The sequence below is a fragment of the Rutidosis leptorrhynchoides genome, chromosome 11, assembly GCF_046630445.1.
Source record: "Rutidosis leptorrhynchoides isolate AG116_Rl617_1_P2 chromosome 11, CSIRO_AGI_Rlap_v1, whole genome shotgun sequence".
In the NCBI taxonomy this organism is placed as follows: domain Eukaryota; kingdom Viridiplantae; phylum Streptophyta; class Magnoliopsida; order Asterales; family Asteraceae; genus Rutidosis; species Rutidosis leptorrhynchoides.
Genome location: NC_092343.1, coordinates 94,119,608 through 94,133,019, shown reverse-complemented (window position 1 = coordinate 94,133,019; position 13,412 = coordinate 94,119,608).

The window sequence follows — 13,412 nt, the reverse complement described above, 5'->3', positions numbered from 1 at the left end:
TGAACTACATATGTAAAAACAAGACTACTAACTTAATGATTTTTAAACGAGACATATATGTAACGATTATCGTTGTAAAGACATTTAATGTATATATATCATATTAGGAGATATTCATACATGATAATATCATGATAATATAATAATTTAAAATCTCATTTGATATTATAAACATTGGGTTAACAACATTTACCAAGATCGTTAACCTAAAGGTTTCAAAACAACACTTACATGTAACGACTAACGATGACTTAACGACTCAGTTAAAATGTATATACATGTAGTGTTTTAATATGTATTTATACACTTTTGAAAGACTTCAATACACTTATCAAAATACTTCTACTTAACAAAAATGCTTACAATTACATCCTCGTTCAGTTTCATCAACAATTCTACTCGTATGCACCCGTATTCGTACTCGTACAATACACAGCTTTTAGATGTATGTACTATTGGTATATACACTCCAATGATCAGCTCTTAGCAGCCCATGTGAGTCACCTAACACATGTGGGAACCATCATTTGGCAACTAGCATGAAATATCTCATAAAATTACAAAAATATGAGTAATCATTCATGACTTATTTACATGAAAACAAAATTACATATCCTTTATATCTAATCCATACTCCAACGACCAAAAACACCTACAAACACTTTCATTCTTCAATTTTCTTCATCTAATTGATCTCTCTCAAGTTCTATCTTCAAGTTCTAAGTGTTCTTCATATATTCTACAAGTTCTAGTTACATAAAATCAAGAATACTTTCAAGTTTGCTAGCACACTTCCAATCTTGTAAGGTGATCATCCAACCTCAAGAAATCTTTGTTTCTTACAGTAGGTTATCATTCTAATACAAGGTAATAATCATATTCAAACTTTGGTTCAATTTCTATAACTATAACAATCTTATTTCAAGTGATGATCTTACTTGAACTTGTTTTCGTGTCATGATTCTGCTTCAAGAACTTCGAGCCATCCAAGGATCCGTTGAAGCTAGATCCATTTTTCTATTTTCCAGTAGGTTTATCCAAGGAACTTAAGGTAGTAATGATGTTCATAACATCATTCGATTCATACATATAAAGCTATCTTATTCGAAGGTTTAAACTTGTAATCACTAGAACATAGTTTAGTTAATTCTAAACTTGTTCGCAAACAAAAGTTAATCCTTCTAACTTGACTTTTAAAATCAACTAAACACATGTTCTATATCTATATGATATGCTAACTTAATGATTTAAAACCTGGAAACACGAAAAACACCGTAAAACCGGATTTACGCCGTCGTAGTAACACCGCGGGCTGTTTTGGGTTAGTTTATTAAAAATTATGATAAACTTTGATTTAAAAGTTGTTATTCTGAGAAAATTATTTTTATTATGAACATGAAACTATATCCAAAAATTATGGTTAAACTCAAAGTGGAAGTATGTTTTCTAAAATGGTCATCTAGACGTCGTTCTTTCGACTGAAATGACTACCTTTACAAAAATGACTTGTAACTTATTTTTCCGACTATAAACCTATACTTTTTCTGTTTAGATTCATAAAATAGAGTTCAATATGAAACCATAGCAATTTGATTCACTCAAAACGGATTTAAAATGAAGAAGTTATGGGTAAAACAAGATTGGATAATTTTTCTCATTTTAGCTATGTGAAAATTGGTAACAAATCTATTCCAACCATAACTTAATCAACTTGTATTGTATATTATGTAATCTTGAGATACCATAGACATGTATACAATGTTTCGACCTATCATGTCGACACATCTATATATATTTCGGAACAACTATAGACACTCTATATGTGAATGTTGGAGTTAGCTATACAGGGTTGAGGTTGATTCCAAAATATATATAGTTTGAGTTGTGATCAATACTGAGATACGTATACACTGGGTCGTGGATTGATTCAAGATAATATTTATCGATTTATTTCTGTACATCTAACTGTGGACAACTAGTTTTAGGTTACTAACGAGGACAGCTGACTTAATAAACTTAAAACATCAAAATATATTAAAAGTGTTGTAAATATATTTTGAACATACTTTGATATATATGTATATATTGTTATAGGTTCGTGAATCAACCAGTGGCCAAGTCTTACTTCTCGACGAAGTAAAAATCTGTGAAAGTGAGTTATAGTCCCACTTTTAAAATCTAATATTTTTGGGATGAGAATACATGCAGGTTTTATAAATGATTTACAAAATAGACACAAGTACGTGAAACTACATTCTATGGTTGAATTATCGAAATCGAATATGCCCATTTTTATTAAGTCTGGTAATCTAAGAATTAGGGAACAGACACCCTAATTGACGCGAATCCTAAAGATAGATCTATTGGGCCTAACAGACCCCATCCAAAGTACCGGATGCTTTAGTACTTCGAAATTTATATCATATCCGAAGGGTGTCCCGGAATGATGGGGATATTCTTATATATGCATCTTGTTAATGTCGGTTACCAGGTGTTCACCATATGAATGATTTTTATCTCTATGTATGGGATGTGTATTGAAATATGAAATCTTGTGGTCTATTATTATGATTTGATATATATAGGTTAAACCTATAACTCACCAACATTTTTGTTGACGTTTTAAGCATGTTTATTCTCAGGTGATTATTAAGAGCTTCCGCTGTCGCATACTTAAATAAGGATGAGATTTGGAGTCCATGCTTGTATGATATTGTGTAAAAACTGCATTCAAGAAACTTATTTTGTTGTAACATATTTGTATTGTAAACCATTATGTAATGGTCGTGTGTAAACAGGATATTTTAGATTATCATTATTTGATAATCTACGTAAAGCTTTTTAAACCTTTATTGATGAAATAAAGGTTATGGTTTGTTTTAAAATGAATGCAGTCTTTGAAAAACGTCTCATATAGAGGTTAAAACCTCGCAACGAAATCAATTAATATGGAACGTTTTTAATCAATAAGAACGGGACATTTCAGTTACTACTTATCTATATGGATCACTTGATAGTGATATATATGAATATACCTGAAGGGTTTAAGGTATCAGAAACATCTAACGCAAAACCTAAAGAAATGTATTCCATTGAATCACAAAGATTTTTATATGGGTTGATACAATAGTATAACGGATTAAGTGATTACTTGATAAGAAAAGTGTATACATATAAACTTATTTGCACATGTGTTTTAATTATGAAAACAATGACCAGATATATATCGTAGTTATTTATGTCAATGGTCTTAATATCATAGGTACAAATAAAGAGATCCATGAAGCCATTCAACTTCTAAAGAAAGAATTTGAAATGAAAGATCTCGGAAAAACCAAGTATTGCCTTGGTTTACAAATTGAACATATGCCTAATGGTTTACTTGTACATCAAACAACATATACTGAAAAGATTTTAAAACGTTTTAATATGGACAAGGCAAAACCATTAAGTACTCCTATGGTTGTTAGATCACTTAATGTTGACACTGATCCATTTCGTCCCTGTGAAGATCATGAAGATATCCTAGGACCAGAAGTACCATATCTTAGTGCAATTGGAGCTCTTATGTATCTTACAAATTGTACAAGACCTGACATTTCTTTTGCAATTAATTTGTTGGCAAGGTTCAGCTCAGCTCCTACCAAAAGACACTGGAATGGGATCAAACACATATTTCGATACCTTCGAGGAACTACTGATTTAGGATTATTTTATTCTAACGAATCGAAACCAGATTTGGTTGGTTATGCAGATGCAGGTTATTTATCTGATCCACATAAAGCTAAATATCAAAATGGATATGTATTCCTAAATGGAGCTACCGCAATATCATGGCGTTCTCAAAAACAAACACTTGTTGCAACATCATCAAATCATGCCGAAGTGATTGCATTACATGAAGCTACTCGGGAATGTTTTTGGTTGAGATCAATGACACAACTCATTACTGATTCTTGTGGACTAGAACGCTATAAAAGTCCAACAACTATCTATGAAGATAATGTAGCTTGCATAACACAGATGAAAGAAGGGTATATCAAAAGTGACCGAACAAAACACATACCTCCTAGATTCTTCTCATACACTCAAAATCTCATTAAGGACAACCAGATTGAAATGAGATATGTTCAGTCCAGCAAAAACTCTGCTGACCTTTTCACCAAAGCACTTCCAACTGCTATTTTCAGAACACACATTCATAATATTGGCATGAGGCATGTTCAGAAGATGTAACAATTCAGGCGTTGCCTACTTGAGGGGGAGTCAACTCTATGCTGCACTCTTTTTCCCTTAGCTAAAGTTTTATCCCAATGGGTTTTTTTTAGCAAGGTTTTTAACGAGGCAGTACTAGTTATTCTCTAATAAAATTGTCATCCAAGGGAGAGTGTTATAAAAGTTAAATTGGATGTTAATTTTATTATTATTATTATAGATATTATATAGTAGATTTTTTGAGTATAAATATGTGTGTTATGAGTTTATAAAACACACACTAAATATATTCTCTCATATTCTCTCATATTCTCTCATATTCTCTCTATATACTTATTAGTAGTCTACAGTCAAGAACTAGGCCACTAAAGGTAGTTATAAGCCTACAAAATTATAACAGATATAATAATAATAATAATAATAATAATAATAATAATAATAATAATAATAATAATAATAATAATAATAATAATAATAATAATAATAAGGGCAGTCCCTATTTTGGGGTTGGGTCAGACGAAGAACGCAAAGACTTACCGATGTGTGTTGTGCTACCGGTTAGGTGTTCCATTGTTCTCTATCTCGACGGCATGCTCTGCCTGTTCAAGGGTTTTTACTGGGGATATTTTCGGGGATCACGCGGTGTCTTGTGCCGGTATGGTGGGTATTAAGCATCTACATAATATTGTCCGGGATTCCCTTGTTGATGTTTGTTATCGATCTGGGATTTCAGCGAGAAAGGAGGTTGACATTGGGTTGTCTGGAGGGAACGACAGGGCCCTCAGACCTACAGATGTGTTACTTTATTCCTGGGATTGTGGTCGCGATGTTTGTGTTGACTTGACTGGGTCTTCTCCTTTGACACAGTCTGGGCTTTCTGACTTTGTCCCTGGACGTGCTGTGATTGATGCGGCTCATCGGAAGCGGGTCAAGTACGAATCTAGTTGTCAGGCGATTGGTTATGGTTTCATTCCTTTCTCATTTTCTTCCCTTGGGGAATTAGAGAAGGAGGCTTTTTCTTTGCTAAAGCGGGTTCAGAAGAGTTCGATGGCGCAAGATATTGGTACCGGTGCTGCTGCTCATATTTTTACTAGGATAGGTTTTGCTATTGCTAGAGGTGTGGGGGCCCAGATAGTCTTTAGACTTCCCACTAATTTTTTGTAAGTTTTAAAACTTTTAAGTTTATTATTATTATTATTATTATTATTATTATTATTATTATTATTATTATAATAATAATAATAATAATAATAATTTGATCAACTATGTTATGGGAATATCATGGAAGGAAGTAGAGAGAGAGATTTAATGTGGCACTGATATAACAGTAAGAAAGTATGTCATGGTGGGGAGCAGTGGCAGAGCCACACGCATGATACCGGTGGCACGGGCCACCAGTCATTTGATCGGAGTAGTGTAAATTTTTCATAATTTCTAGTAGTGCCACCACAAAATTTCAAACCATAACTCAAAGTTTCACACTGGCTATTGAAAAGAAACTCGTAGGGGTGATTTTAAACTTTCGCCTCTTTATACACAGACCCTTTAGAATTTGTTTCTCTTTCTACATAAACCCCTTAGAATTTGTTTACTATTTAACATTGACCTTATTTTATTTCCAATTGTACTCAAAAGACCCTGCACTATATAATACTACTAATATATATTACAAGAAGACGAGCTTTGGTTGTAGCAGTCGAGCTTTGTTGCTACCTCTACACCCAGTCAGTTTCTTTTTCTTTTAGTTGTGCTTGTTTTGTAGTAATTTGTGGTAGTTTAGACTCTTTTTGGGTCTGATGCTAGTTTTTTTTCTGATGTATCTCTTGTTCTTATGTTTTTTTTAATGAAGTTGGCCTTTCTAAAAAAAAAACAATAAAAACAAAATTTCATGAATCATGATAAGTCTTGACTCTTGATCGGCATTTATTTGTCAATAAAATTTGCTACACCATATATCATGGTCAGACAACTTTTCACACAACTTTTACTTTTTAACTAGATAAAGATGATTTGACTAATATGTATCCTTTCTAAATATGTTATTTCAAGATAAATTATGGGGGTATTTGCATAAAGTAAAAAAAGCAATTATAAAAGTTATTTGCATAAAGTGATTAAACCTAAATGTAAATTTTTTGACATATATATAAAACCTGGTTAAAGAAATTGTTTTTTAATAGGATTTGTTAAAATACACAGTATCAATTACAGAAACAATCACAATCAAGAAATACTTGATTAATCTTCCAATAAGAACCAAAATTACAAGATCCTTAACCCAATCAAGAAGTTATCTGCTCAAAAAATATAAGTATTTGTTACATATTTTTAGAAAAGTGTTCTAATATAGGCTATTGGCCCACTACAACAAATTTATCGATTCCTCACACATTTTTCTTCACACTTGCTGAAAGCGTGTTACGAATGCTCAAATAGATTTTTCATAATGTGTGAGAGAGTGAGAGAGAGAAACAGGTTCACTGGAGCAGTCGGCGGCAATAGGAGGGGCACGGCAGCGGCGCATGGAAGCATCAATGGAAACTACTACGGGTACAACAACAACGCGAAGGTAAACGGTCGGAAGATTACATCTTTTCTTTTCTTTAACTTTCCAATAACATGGGTGGTGGAAGATCTATGGCGGCTCTTCAAAAAATATGGAGCGATAGCAGAAATATATATGGCTCGAAGAAACCTACCAAATGGACAGAAATTTGGTTTTGTTCGATATGAGAAAGTTGTAGATCCGGAAAGATTGGCAGAGAGATTAAGAAACATCCATTTCAATGATGATTCATACCTTAGGGCTTACGTTGCTAGAAGTGAAAAAGGAAACACTGGCAATCTAGACCAAAGAAATCCCAGATTTGCTACTAATCCAAACCGATTCCAAAACCATAACCAAATCCCTCCCTTCCCACCTCCGCCTCCCATACCAGATCGACATAACCCTAACCACTTCCCTCCCCTCAACCCTAACCATAATCGCCACATACACCAACAAACAAACACCTATGCAAACCAACACCATAACCAACATAACCAGCAACATTACCATCATCACCAATACCAACCAGTCAATCTTAAACAGCGAATGCCAAATAAACATCCTGAACCCTCGCTTTTTCCCTCTACAAAACCCAATCCGATCAATATTAACCATACGCCCCAACAGCACCACAAAACTCCCAACCAAAACAAAACCGCACAAACCACACACAAACAAACAAACACGAGTTGGCAACCAAAACAATACAACTCACATAACATCCCACAACCTCTAAACCCCCAGGTTCAAGCAAACTTAGACACTTACAACAAAGCTTTTGCTGGTAGAACGATTGAATTAGATGACGAAAATGGTTGCGAAGATACTTTGAAAAATGCCCTTATGGGTAGTGTCCCAAATCTATACATCCTTGAACAAATTCATTTCTTATGTGAAGAGGAAGGTCTTAACAAGTTTATAATCAAGTATTTGGGAGGTCTAGATATCATGATTATATTGGATTCAGAGGCCTGTATGGAAAATATCCTAGCAAATGAAGATCACAATATTCGTAAATGGATTCAAAACATCAGAAAATGGGACATCAATCTCATCAATCCGGGTAGACTATCATGGATAAGCATTTATGGAGTCTCAGTATCATGTTGGAACGAAACGACTTTCAAGAAAATTGCTTCGTGGTGGGGAATGGTTCTAGACACCAGAAATTGCACTATTACTCAACAAAATCAAAACCTCATAGCAGGAAAGGTATTGATAAAAGTTAGAGGCTCGAATCCCATTGAAGAATCTTTAGGGATCAAACACAGATCAACAATCCATTATATCCGTGCAACTGAAGAGATCAGAAATATTGTCGAAATAGATATTGAAAGTGAAGATGAAGATGCTTATTTTGATGATTGGGCCTCGGATGGTAATTCTCAAAACGATGTTAATTCCGATGATGAATCGGTGCCGAAAACAGAAATCCCAGATGAAAAGTCGAAATCAAAGATGGAAGAAGAAGCGTCAAAGTGTAAGGGAACAAACAGAAACTTTTCTGGCGTTAATGACGCTCACGGTCCCCAAAATCAACGAATTAATGATGACGGCTCAATTGGAATTCCACCTACTCATGAGGTAAATCCAAAAATTTCACTAGCACAATCTACCAATATCCATTCCCAAAACTTGGCGGACCGGCCCAATAACAGAAATCCAATAGAACCGAGCCCAACTCCCTCTATAAACCCAACAGAAAAAATTACCATAGCGAGTCCATCAACAAAATCTACCCCTAGCCCAACAAATCCTTTCCCAATCCACCTAGCCCAATCACCAAACCATCCGGTAAAAGATCCAACTATCGAAAGAACCCCAAATACCCCGATCACTTTTACAACCAATTCTGCACAAGAAAATATACCGACACCCAAATCAAAGGATAACCAAAACACCCCTCCAAGCAAACCTATACCTGCAAACCTCACCCTATCGCAAACAAAAACCCTATCCCCACTACCTTCAAAGCAAGGAAAAGACACATCTCAAATCCCCACCCCAAACTCTAGCCCCATTCAGATTGCTAACCTATTTGATACTCCTCCATCGACTACATCTCAAATTCCCCGAAACCAAATTCCCAATATCCCATTGCAGCCGAAAACCTCTACACAAATGTACACTAAACCATCCCGTCACCCTAACCATAACCAAGCAGACTCTAACCGGACTAGTCAAATACCACCAAACTTACCTCGTCACCCCAGCCAGAACCAAAATAACATCAACTAAACCTTACCATCACGTCAACATAGCCAGATTCCTAAACCTACAACGAAAACCAAGTTAAAGAAAAAAACACCGAAGTCTGATTGTAGCCTCAAAACCACATCAAAAATCCTCAGATTTAAAAGTTTAGCAAGGAATAAACCTATCTCAAGCAGACCCACATCCTCTTCTTCCAAAGCCAAATCGAATGAATCGTCAGATAGTGTGGGTCTGAATGAATTTGGAAATAAGTTAGGGTTACGTTGGGGTTCTAACCCCCAATGACATACTCATCTTTTGTCTCTCGATCCTTTATAGTTTCCCAATGAAGATAATATCAATCAATATACGTGGTTTCGGGAAAGATGACGATTCGAATAGTAAGGTAGGGTGGTTCAGGAGATTACGGTTAAATGAACGTCCAGAAGTGGTGTTGATCCAAGAAAGTAAATGCAATCGAGTAGACGACAAATGGATTGAATGTATATGGGGTTCTTCAAACGTCCGTTATTTGCAAAAAGAAAAGGTAGGACAATCGGGAGGTATGCTACTATTGTGGGATCCAAATATCGTTGATGTAATGGATGCTGTAGAAGGACAATTTTTCCTGGCGATCCAAGGCAAATGGCAAGGAAAAATGAAGGAAACGATTATGGTAAACGTCTATGGGCCACATAAGGATGACGAAAAAAAGAATTTCTGGGACAACCTCCAAGTTTTGATGTCTTTTGATAATGATGAATGGGTGATAGGTGGTGACTTTAATGAAGTTAGATCGCAAAATGAACGTCAAAACTCAATTTTCATAGAACGTAGAGCAAAGATTTTCAACAACTTCATAGAACAAAGTCACCTAATCGAAGTTCCACTCTTAGGTAAGAAATTCACAAGAATTAGCGACGATGGAAAAAATTTTAGTAAATTGGATCGGTTTCTTGTTTCCGAAGGTTTTATCAATACCTGGGGTGATGTTTCAACCATAACCTTAGACCAAAAATCCCTTGATCACTACCCTCTTATGCTACGGGACAGTAACCAAAATTTCGGTCCCAAGCCTTTCAAAATTTTTAATATCTGGCTCGAAAATAAAGAGGTTGAACAAATTATCATCGAGGCTTGGAATCTAAACGTCACTGGATCAAGGCCTGACTGCACCTTCAGAAACAAACTAAAAAATGTGAAAGAAGCACTCAGGAAGTGGAGTAAATTCAAATATGGCCCTTTAGATACTGAATTGGACAAATGGAAGAAAGCTTCGGATGACCTCGAATCTAAGGCAGAAGCAGGTTTGATCTCGGATTCGGAAAGAATTGAATGGATTCAGGCCCGTGCAACGAGTTCAAAACTGGAAAAAGAAAAGGCCTCCATGTTAAGGCAAAAGGCCCGATTCAAGTGGGCGGCAGAGGGAGATGATAACACATCTTTTTTCTATTCCATGATTCGAAGGAACAACACTAAGTCGGGCATCAGAGGGTTATTCATAAACGGTACATGGGTCGAATCTCCTGATGCAATTAAGGATGAGATACTTGGGCACTTTACAAAATTATTCGAACAGAATAATATCAGCAACCCTGATTATGGTTCCATTGAGCACCTTAACTTCTCGAAAATAACCCACGAAGATCAACAACTGTTAGAAGCACCTTTTTCTGAGTTGGAAATCTGGAACTCAATAAAGAGTTGTGATTCGGACAAGGCCCCTGGACCCGATGGTTTCAACATGGGTTTCTACAAAAAAATGTTTTGGTTGATTAAAGAAGACTTGAAGAAAGCGATCGAATGGTTCTGGCATAATGGTCAAATTTCGAATGGATGCAATGCATCTTTCTTCACCCTAATCCCAAAGACACCTAATCCAACAAACCTCGGGGAATATAGACCGATTAGCCTCATCGGAAGTTACTACAAAATCATCGCAAAGTTGCTCGCCAATCGAATTCAAAGAATCATTCATAAAATCATTGGGCCTGAGCAAAGTGCTTTCATTAAAGGTAGATACATCCTTGATGGCATTCTCATAGCAAACGAAACCGTTGACGAACTGAAATTCCAAAAGAAGAAAGGTCTAATTTTCAAAGCGGACTTCCAAAAAGCTTTTGATAGTATAAGATGGGATTTCCTTCTTGCTGTAATGAAGTACATGGGGTTTGGAGAGCGATGGTTATCATGGATTTCCGCGTGCTTGAATTCGGCATCAATCTCTATACTTGTAAACGGGTCGCCTACAAAAGAGTTTAAGATGCAAAGAGGTGTTCGTCAAGGTGATCCCATGTCTCCGTATCTCTTCATAATGGCGGTTGAGGGTCTAAATTTGCTAGTGAAACATGCGGTAAACAATAAGCTCTTCAAAGGATTGGAAATCGGTCTAGTTAAGGTAATGCTTTCTCACCTACAATACGCTGACGACACCATTTTCTTTGGCAATTGGAATAGAAGAAATGCGGGTAATCTCATCAAACTCCTTGATTGTTTTGAGATCTTTTCGGGCTTGAAAGTGAACCTATCAAAAAGTTGCTTATATGGTGTCGGGGTAAGAAAAGAGCTTGTCGAAAACATGGCAAATTATATGGGATGCCATGTGGGTACCTTTCCTTTCACCTATATAGGAATCCCAATTGGCCAGAGAATGAAAAATACTAAGGATTGGGAAAAGATCATTGAAAAGTTCCAAAAAAGACTTTCGGATTGGAGAGCAAAATCTTTGTCTTTCGGGGGCCGACTCACTCTCATCAAATCCGTACTCAGTAGTCTTCCATTGTACGCTTTCTCCCTATTCCGTGCCCCAACCTGTGTTGTCAACTTGCTCGAAGGTATGAGACGTAACTTTTTTTGGGGAGGGACGGGTGAACATTCAAAAATCTCGTGGGTTAAATGGGAAAAATTACTATTATCTTATGAGGGCGGGGGACTCAATATTGGAACACTAAAAGCAAAAAATCTTTCTCTATTAGGGAAATGGTGGTGGCTTTTCAATAACGAGTCTAATGCCGTATGGGTCAAAATTATAAAGAGCCTATATGGGCGGGGCGGGGGGTTGGGTTCTCATGATTTATCACTTGGTATTAACAGGAATTCGGCCTGGAATGGAATAAGGAGAGTGGGAATCAACATCGACTGCCTCAATATTCCATTTAAGAAATCGTTCAAGAAAGTAATTAGCACAGGTGATGATATTTTGTTTTGGAAAGATCCGTGGCTAGATGACACCCCCCTGTGTGAAAAATACGGAAGGCTCTACCGTCTAGAGTCGAATCAAGATGTGATGCTAGCTAATAGACTTATCAAGGAGGGGTGCGAATGGAAATCAAATTGGGATTGGAACCGCAACCCTACAGGTAGAACAAGAAGCGAGCTAGAAGGATTGCTCACATTCATTAACAGTTTCAAATATAATAATGCCCAAAGCGATTCGTGGAAATGGATCCTCCATACCTCCGGTCGATTTCATTGTTCGGTTCTAGGCTCGTTGTTAAATCAAAACATCCTCCAAGCCGACCTTATAGCAAAAGAGACTCTACGTAATAATCTTGTACCCCAAAAGCTTGGTATTTTTGTTTGGAGATGTAGAATGGGAAGACTACCGGTTTTGACCGAATTAGACAAAAGAGGCGTAGACTTAAATTCGGTTAGATGTCCGGTTTGCAATAATGACATCGAAACCGTCGATCACTTCCTCATCAATTGCTCCTTTGCAAAAGATATTTGGTCAAGAGTTCATAGGTGGTGGAACATATCGAGTCCAATGTGCATGAATCGGGAGGATCTATTTTTAGGCAAACGAAGTGCAAACCAAGCGAATAATACCTCATGTCTATGGCAAGCAATCGAATGGATTTGTGGCTACTTACTTTGGAAAAATAGAAATAATTGCATTTTCCAAAAGAAAAAAGGCAATGCTCCCATGATCCTAAATGAGATTCAAATAAAATCCTTTGAATGGATTTCAAGGCGTTGGAGTAAACGTTCCCTTGATTGGAATAACTGGCTCATCAATCCCTCGTCTTTTGATGATCATGGCTAATTAGCCCAAGTTCTGATTCGATGTCGAAGTCTGCATGTTTCTTTTCTGTTTCCTTTATTCCCTGTAATAGTTAATATGTAATTGTCATTTGTTATTTCCCTTTCCTTTGTTTGTACAAGGCATTTCCTCATATGCCTTTGCTGTATGCTTTTTAATTTAATAAAATTTCTTTTTGCCTTTCAAAAAAAAAAATAAAACTCAATCAAGAGATAATGAATCTCAAGATACTAAAACCCGAAACACTAACAATTGTTCATAGATTATGAACAATAGAACTCAAAACAAGATTGGATCGATAGAATAAGAAAGAGAGTGAATGAATGAATCGAGTGTCTGCAACTGAAACCATAATTTGGGTTATATGCAAAAAATTAACTTGGTCTCAAAGTAGCCCTTCAAACTTCTAATAAG